This window comes from Natrix helvetica (genome assembly GCF_964273705.1).
Source record: "Natrix helvetica genome assembly, chromosome: 3".
NCBI classification, from domain to species: domain Eukaryota; kingdom Metazoa; phylum Chordata; class Lepidosauria; order Squamata; family Natricidae; genus Natrix; species Natrix helvetica.
This window is the reverse complement of record NC_138549.1, coordinates 14,517,801-14,525,235: the sequence shown is the minus strand read 5'-3', so window position 1 is coordinate 14,525,235 and position 7,435 is coordinate 14,517,801. Positions and strand designations below refer to the sequence as shown.

Below are 7,435 nucleotides of genomic sequence, written 5' to 3'. Positions count from 1 at the left end.
AATAGTAGTAGCAATAATAATAATAATAATAATAATAATAATAATAATAATAATAATAATAATAATAATAATAATAATAATAATAGTTATTATTATTAAATAGGACGCTGGGAGCAACCCGTATCAACCATTAGCATCAGTCAATGGTATTTGCGATGCATTTTTAAATGTTTCATTGGCTGTTTCATGTTTAATGAATAAAGTATATAATAATAATGATAATAATAATAATGCCTCTACTAGGAACAACATATATTTTAAGAGGGTACTTGGTTGATACTTGGTACTTAGTAGCAACCCGCATCAACCATTAGCAACAGTCAATGGTATTTGTGACACATCTTTAAATATTCACTTGACTGAGTTTCATGTTTAATGAATAAAAGAAATAATAATAATAACAATAACAACAACAACAACAACAACAACTTGATAGGTAGACAAAAATGCCAAACCCAGACTAAACATCTGGCTGACTGTACGATGATTAATAATAATGGCATTTGTCAATGATATTTGTGACACATTTTTAAAGGTTCAGTTGACCGAGTTTCATGTTTAATGAATAATGTATATAATATTAATTAAAAACATACCCATTGTCATTGGGGCACTTGGCACCATGTCCAAGAATTTTATAAAACACATCAAGAAATTGCAGCTTCCTGTAATAACACCAGCGGAACTGCAAAAAACTGTGTTACTCGCAACATTGTACATCTTAAGAAGGTATTTGGTTGATACCTAAGATGCTGGCAGCAACCCGTATCAACCATTAGCACCAGTCAATGGTGTTTGTGTCCGTTTTTGAATGTTCAGTTGACTGAGTTTCGTGTTTAATGAAGAAAGTATATAATTATAATAATTGGTCGATACCTAGGATGCTGGCAGGAACTTGTATCAACCATCAGTGCCAGTCAACAATAATTGTGATACATTTTAAAATGTTCAGTTTACTGAGTTTCATGTTTTATGAATAAAAGTATCATAATAATATAGTTCTTGCTGCCATGCAAATGTAGCAGAGCTTCCGGAAATCCTTTGCAAGGAAAAGATAGAACTGGACACGATTCTCTTTCTTTCCCTCTCTCACCTTCTCTCCTTGTTTCCTTCTTGGGTGGCGAAGATTCATGCCTTTCAATTAGGGCTGTTGTTATATCAGTAGTTGTGAGTTAACCCGTTTGGGGGGTTTGGACGGTGCTTAATTGAGGCTCGGTAGGCCAAATAACACCCACAACTGAGCCCGAAATGTTTATGTCTGTTGCTGAGCGAGACATTGGTTCAGTGAGCATGGTCCCGTTTTGCAATCTTTCTTGCCGCCTTGGTTAAGTGAACTGCTGCGATTGTTAAATTTAAAATGCCGGCTGTTCACGGATGAACCTGGCTTCTCCATTGACTTTGCTTGTTAGAAAGTTGTCAACAAGAGAGGATCACATGACTCCGGGGCACTGCGACTGTCATAACTATGAACCAGTTTGCCGAGCGTGTCAAATTTTGTTCGCACGACCCTGGGGATGCTGCAAAAGTTGTAAAGGAGAAAAATGGTCCTCAATCCCCTTCCCCCCCCCAGTGCTGTTGTAACTTTGAACTGTCACTAAATGAACTGTCGTAAGTCGAGGACTACCTGTGTGGATTGCTGATTTTTCTTCCTCTGCATTTTGTGTTGAAGCTCATTGGGTTTTCCCTCACTTAACTTCTTTTAAGGCTTGAAAAGATGTGAAGGTCAGAAATGGGTAGACTGGTTGTGATGGCTCGTTCTGAGCTACAGTGATTTTGGATCTGTATTACTGTCTGCCTTTGATCTGTTGTGGCTTTCCGCTGTCCTTATCCACTTGCATTTGTTAGATTTATGAGGTGTCCAGTTTCTCCCCTAAGATGATCCTGTGACTGTCATGGCCCACGGAAATGCATCTACTTGCATTTGCATGTTTTCAAACTGCTAGGTGGGCAGGAGATGAGGTAAGAATGGGAGCTCAGCCTGTTGCACGGTGTTTGAACCCAGGCTGTCAGCTTTCCAGCTGACATGCTCGGCGTCTTTAACCACTGAGCCATCGCTCCACAATGCAATCACTTTGCAGTGGTGATATATCTTTGCACATAAAGGTATTAACTATCATTTTTCTTCACTTTTCTCTGTACAAGGAGCACTTAAAGATGTAATAAAAACAAATATCAGTAGCACTTAGACTTACACGGTGCTTTCCAGTCCTCTCTTAAGCGGTTTACAGAGTCACCATATTGCCTCCAACAATTCTTCATTTTACCAACCTTGGAAGGATGGAAGGCAGAGTCAACCTTGAGCCGGTTGAGAATTGAACTGCTGACAATTGGCAGAATTAGCTTGCAATACTGTATTCTAACCACTGTGCCATCACAGCATAGCCTATATAAATGTGAATAAAAATGCATCTGTTAAAAATGGATAACAAAAGCAGAGGTATCTAATGCAGATGTATGTTTATGTAGATGTGGATGCTATAGATTATTATCTATATAGACTTAATGTATCTGTAGATTTAGCCTTGCCATGACGTTTTTGCTTCCCTCCCAACACCCGAGGACGGTGTCCTTCAATGATGATAACCTTAGTCTCTATGATAAAGGTCAAACTCGTGAAATGGATATTTCTAAATTAATGCAGAAATAAGATGATCAGGCTCCAAGATGTAAAGACAAGGACCACTAACACAACCTTGGTTTGGCTTCTATGTCTTTCATTTGATGATCAATTAGCTCTGCCTCACTTCCACCTTTTTTGTATTACCTGATTCGACCTTGAGCTGGTGAGAATCGAACTTCAGGCAGCCGGCAGTCAGCAGAAGTAACCTGCAGTACTGTATCCTAACCTCTGCGCCACCACGGGTAAAAGAATGTCAAAATAGTATTAATATCTACTAATGGTCTGATGGAACGTTACGGGTAGCCCTCACTTTACAACTATTCATTTAGTGGCCGTTCAAAGTTGCCACAGTGCTAAAACAAGTGACGACCATTCTTCATACTTATGACGGTGGCAACATTCCCCAGGGTCACATGATCAGAATTAAGACGCTTGGCAACTGACTTGTCTTTATGACGGTTGTAGTGTCCCGGGCTCATGTGATTCCCCCCTTTTGCAACCTTCTGACGAGCAAAGTCAATAGGGAAGCCAGATCACTTAACAACCAACGAACTAAACTATCATTACTAACTTAACCCCTGCAGTGATCCACTTAACTGAAGCAAAAAAAAAAAAAAAAAAAAAGTTGTAAACAGAAATTTTGGGCTCAGTTGTGTTTGTACGTTGAGGACTAGCTGTGCAGTTTTTACTGTTGCCTAATTTGGCAGCGATGAAGTCTATCGGCTCTGTAGAAAGGAGCTGGCCTCCAACGAAGACTGGTATGAAGATCAGTATACCCCAGCCAGCATTCGGGCTACAGAACAATGAGCTGGCTCACACAAGAGGAAGTGGATTTTCAGTTATCCTGAAATTGTAAAAGCAAAAAGCAGGACTAACAGGAAACTTCTGTCATTTAATCCCAGCTGCGTATGGTGTCTTAAAAGTACAGCGGATTCCAATCCGGCCAACATACTTGCATATTTTGAATACTTTTTGGTGAGAATTCATTACAGTGGGTGTTCCCGTAATCTGGAGTTAAACGCATTATAATTATCATTATTAAATGTATTATCCCCCTGCCTTCTTGGAGTTTAGGGAGATGATAGATAGATAGATAGATAGATAGATAGATAGATAGATAGATAGATAGATGATAGATAGATGATAGATAGATAGATAGATAGATAGATAGATAGATGATAGATAGATAGATAGATAGATAGATAGATAGATAGATAGATAGATAGATGATAGATAGATAGATAGATAGATAGATAGATAGATAGATAGATAGATAGACAAACAGACAGACAGACAGACGATGATAGATAGATAGACAGACAGACAGACAGACAGATGATAGATAAATAGATGATAGATAGATAGATAGATAGATAGATAGATAGATGATAGATAGATAGATAGATAGATAGATAGATGATAGATAGATAGATAGATAGATAGATAGATGAGTTGTTAGTTGCGAAGTCATGTCCGATCCATCTTGACCCCATGGACAACATTCCTCCAAGCCTTCCTGTCTTCTACCATCCTCTGGAGTCCATTTAAGCTCATGCCAAGTGCTTCAGTGACTCCATCCAGCCACCTCATTCTCTGTCGTCCCCTTCTTCTTTTGCCCTCAGTCTTTACCAGCATTAGGCTCTTCTCCGGGGAGTCCTTCCTTCTCATTAGGTGGCCAAAGTATTTGAGTTTCATCTTCAGGATCTGGCCGCCTAAAGAGCAGTCAGGGTTGACCTCCTCTAGGAGTTACTGGTTTGATCGCCTTGCAGTCCAAGGGACTCGCAGGAGTCTTCTCCAGCACCATAGTTCCAAGGTGGTTATAATAGGATGCTCTTAATTTTATGTATCCTATTAAATTAAGAGCATTCTACTATGTATATAATAAGATGCTCTTAATTTTATCCTCGGTCCCATAAAATAGATTGAGCTGAGAGAGAGAGAAAACTGACCTCAAATCAAGTTAATTCCATGGTCAAATGAATTTGAACATGCTTCTTTCTACGTCCCGGTGCAAAAATTGAAGCCTTACTTTACTAAAACATTGGTCCTGTGCTCTGAATGCTTTGTTTTCAAGAAAGACGGCAAAAAGACTAATCAAATCTTTATTATAGTCATAGACCAGCATAAGCATTTTCATTATGGTTCTCTCCCACAGCGAGAATACGATTAACAAACTCGTAACTTTGCACCTGAATGCTCAGAGTACCAGTTTATTTGCTTTATATTCTATATAGGAAATTGGCTGAAGTATGGATGGTGTTAGTTTAATATTGGCAATTATATGTGGGGCTGGATCATTATTGTGTAACATTATATTTCTTTTTTTTTTCCCAGTCTTGTTTGGAGTGTAATCTAAGGACAAAGATGTATTGGTTTAGCTTAAAAATGGGCAGACGTTAAACAGGAATCTTTAAGTGACTTTCAGTTTAAATTCTATATATAGGAAATCAGCTGAAGTATGGATGGTGTTAGTTTAATCTTGGCAATTATGTGTGGAGTTGGGTCTTCATTGTGTAACATTACATTTCTTCTTCTTTTTAGGCTTATTTGGAATATAATTTAAGGACAAACATGATGTATTAGTTTAGCTCAGGAATAGCTCATAATGTTTAGAGTGGAATCTCTAGGTGATTTTCAGTTTGAAAAAGAAAAGATGAATTGCTCATTTGACTGTAAAATAAACCCCTCTTAAGAATGGAAGAAGCACTGGATGAATTTGTGGGTGAAAAAAAAATTCACTTCTGGCACTGAAAAGAATCTTTGGATTAGGAATGCAGAGAGGGAGGGAGATGGGCAGGTTAAGAAATTTTGTTGTTGTTAGTTGCGACCTATCGAAGTCGTGTCCAACCCATCACGACCCCATGGACAACGTTCCTCCAGGCCTTCCTGTCCTCCACCATCCTCTGGAGTCCATTTAAACTCACACCTACTGTTTTGGTGACTCCATCCAGCCACCTCATTCTCTTCCGTCCCCTTCTTTTTTTGCCCTCAATCTTTCCCAGCATTAGGCTCTTCTCCAGTGAGTCCTTAGGTGGCCAAAGTATTTGAGTTTCATCTTCAGGACCTGGTCTTCTAAAGAGCAGTCAGGTTAATCTCCTCTAGGACTGACCAGTTTGATGGCTTTAGGTACATGATGGCGAACCTATGGCATACGTGCCACAGCCCTGAGCTCCAGTGGGCAGCTGATTTTCGGCCTTCTGGAGGGCCAAAAGAGGCCGTTTTCGACCTTCCCAGATTTCAGGAAAGCAAAAAAAGTTCATTTCCAAACTTCCGGTTGGGCCATTGGGCCTTTTTTCACCCTCCCCAGGCTCCTGAGGCTTTCCTAAAGCCTGGGGAGGCCAAAGAAACAGCCCAACGGGCAAACCGGAAGTTCGTTTCCGGCCGGAGGAGGGTGTTTTCTCCCTTCCCAGGTTTTAGGAAAGCCTCCGGAGCCTGGGGAGAATGAAAATCCCCCCCATGGGGGGTCGTTCAGGCACACGTGGGGGGGAGCACATGCATGCGCAAGTGTAGGGGTTGTGTGCGCATGCACAGGTGAGCACATGCACGATGGAACGCACAGTTTTAGCACATCTTTAGAAAAAGGTTACCCATCACTGCCTTAGGTTAAGAAATAAAATGCATGTAGAGATGTGTCAGTCCTAAGCTGGTGACTAATAGGAAGTTTCAACCGATAGAAGGAAGTCTTATAATTTTGTCAGGGTGGGGGAAAAAACCCTGGATGTAAGCCATTGGAGTTCTTGAGGAGAGAGAGACACGCTGCATAGTTTCCAAAACGTGTTTATGAAACTGAAGCAAGCTTGTTGTTTGTTTATCCCTCTACCTAGCAAATGAAAAGTGAAAGCAGTAGAGGTAGTTCTGGACTTATACCCATTCACTGAGCGGCTGTTTGAAGTTACAATTCAACTGAAAGTTACAATTGAACTTCAACTGAGTTCAAGACGTCTCCTTAAAATGGATAGAGGAGAATATTCGTATGTCGAGGTTGATGTGAGAGGTTCTCGCCGCTTTCTGAGCTTGGTGGTTTTCTCGCAGATGTTTCGTTACCAAACTAGGTAACAACATCAGTGCACCTTGTTTGGGTAATGTTAACTTAGTTTGGGCAATGAAACATCTGGGAGAAAAACCACCAAGCTCAGAAAGCCCCAATAAACCCCTCATGTCAACCTTAACATACAGATTCTCTCTGTCAGTTTAAAGAGAAACCACCAACTGAAGTAGCGGAGAAGGTGAAATTAACTGCTTTAATTAGAGATAATGGACTAGACCAGGGGTGTCCAAACTTGGGAACTTTAAGACTTGTGGACTTCAACTCCCAGAATTCCCCAACCAGCATGGCTGGCTGGGGAATTCTGGGAGTTGAAGTCCACAAGTCTTAAAGTTCCCAAGTTTGGACACCCCTGGACTAGACCAACAGTTCTCAACCTGTGAGCCAGGACCCCTTTGGGGGCCGAACGACCCTTTCACAGGGGTCACCTAAGAGCATCGGAAAGCACGTATTTTTGAAAAAAATACGGAAAACAAAAAAATAATTTTATGATTGGGGGGTCACCACAACATGAGAAACTGTATTAAAGGGTCACGGCATTAGGAAGGTTGAGATCCACTGGACTAGACAGCTATATAAGAGACTGGAAACTGGACTTTCTATGTCTTAAATATAATAGACAATTCACAGAGGGATTTGAAGATTAGTCCTATGTTTAGCTCAACCTGTTGACTGCTTTTTCTTCCTTCTCTCTCTCTCTCCCTCTCTCTCTCTCGCTCCTCTCTCGCTCTCCCTCTCGCTCTCCCTCTCTCGCTCCTCGCTCTCTCCTC

General features: G+C 40.6%; 1 protein-coding gene across 1 annotated transcript in view; it reads left to right on the top strand.

Annotated features, from left to right (window-relative positions):
- OBI1 (ORC ubiquitin ligase 1) overlaps window positions 1–7,435 on the top strand; it is a 32,155-nt gene that overhangs the window by 749 nt on the left and 23,971 nt on the right. The window lies entirely within an intron of this gene.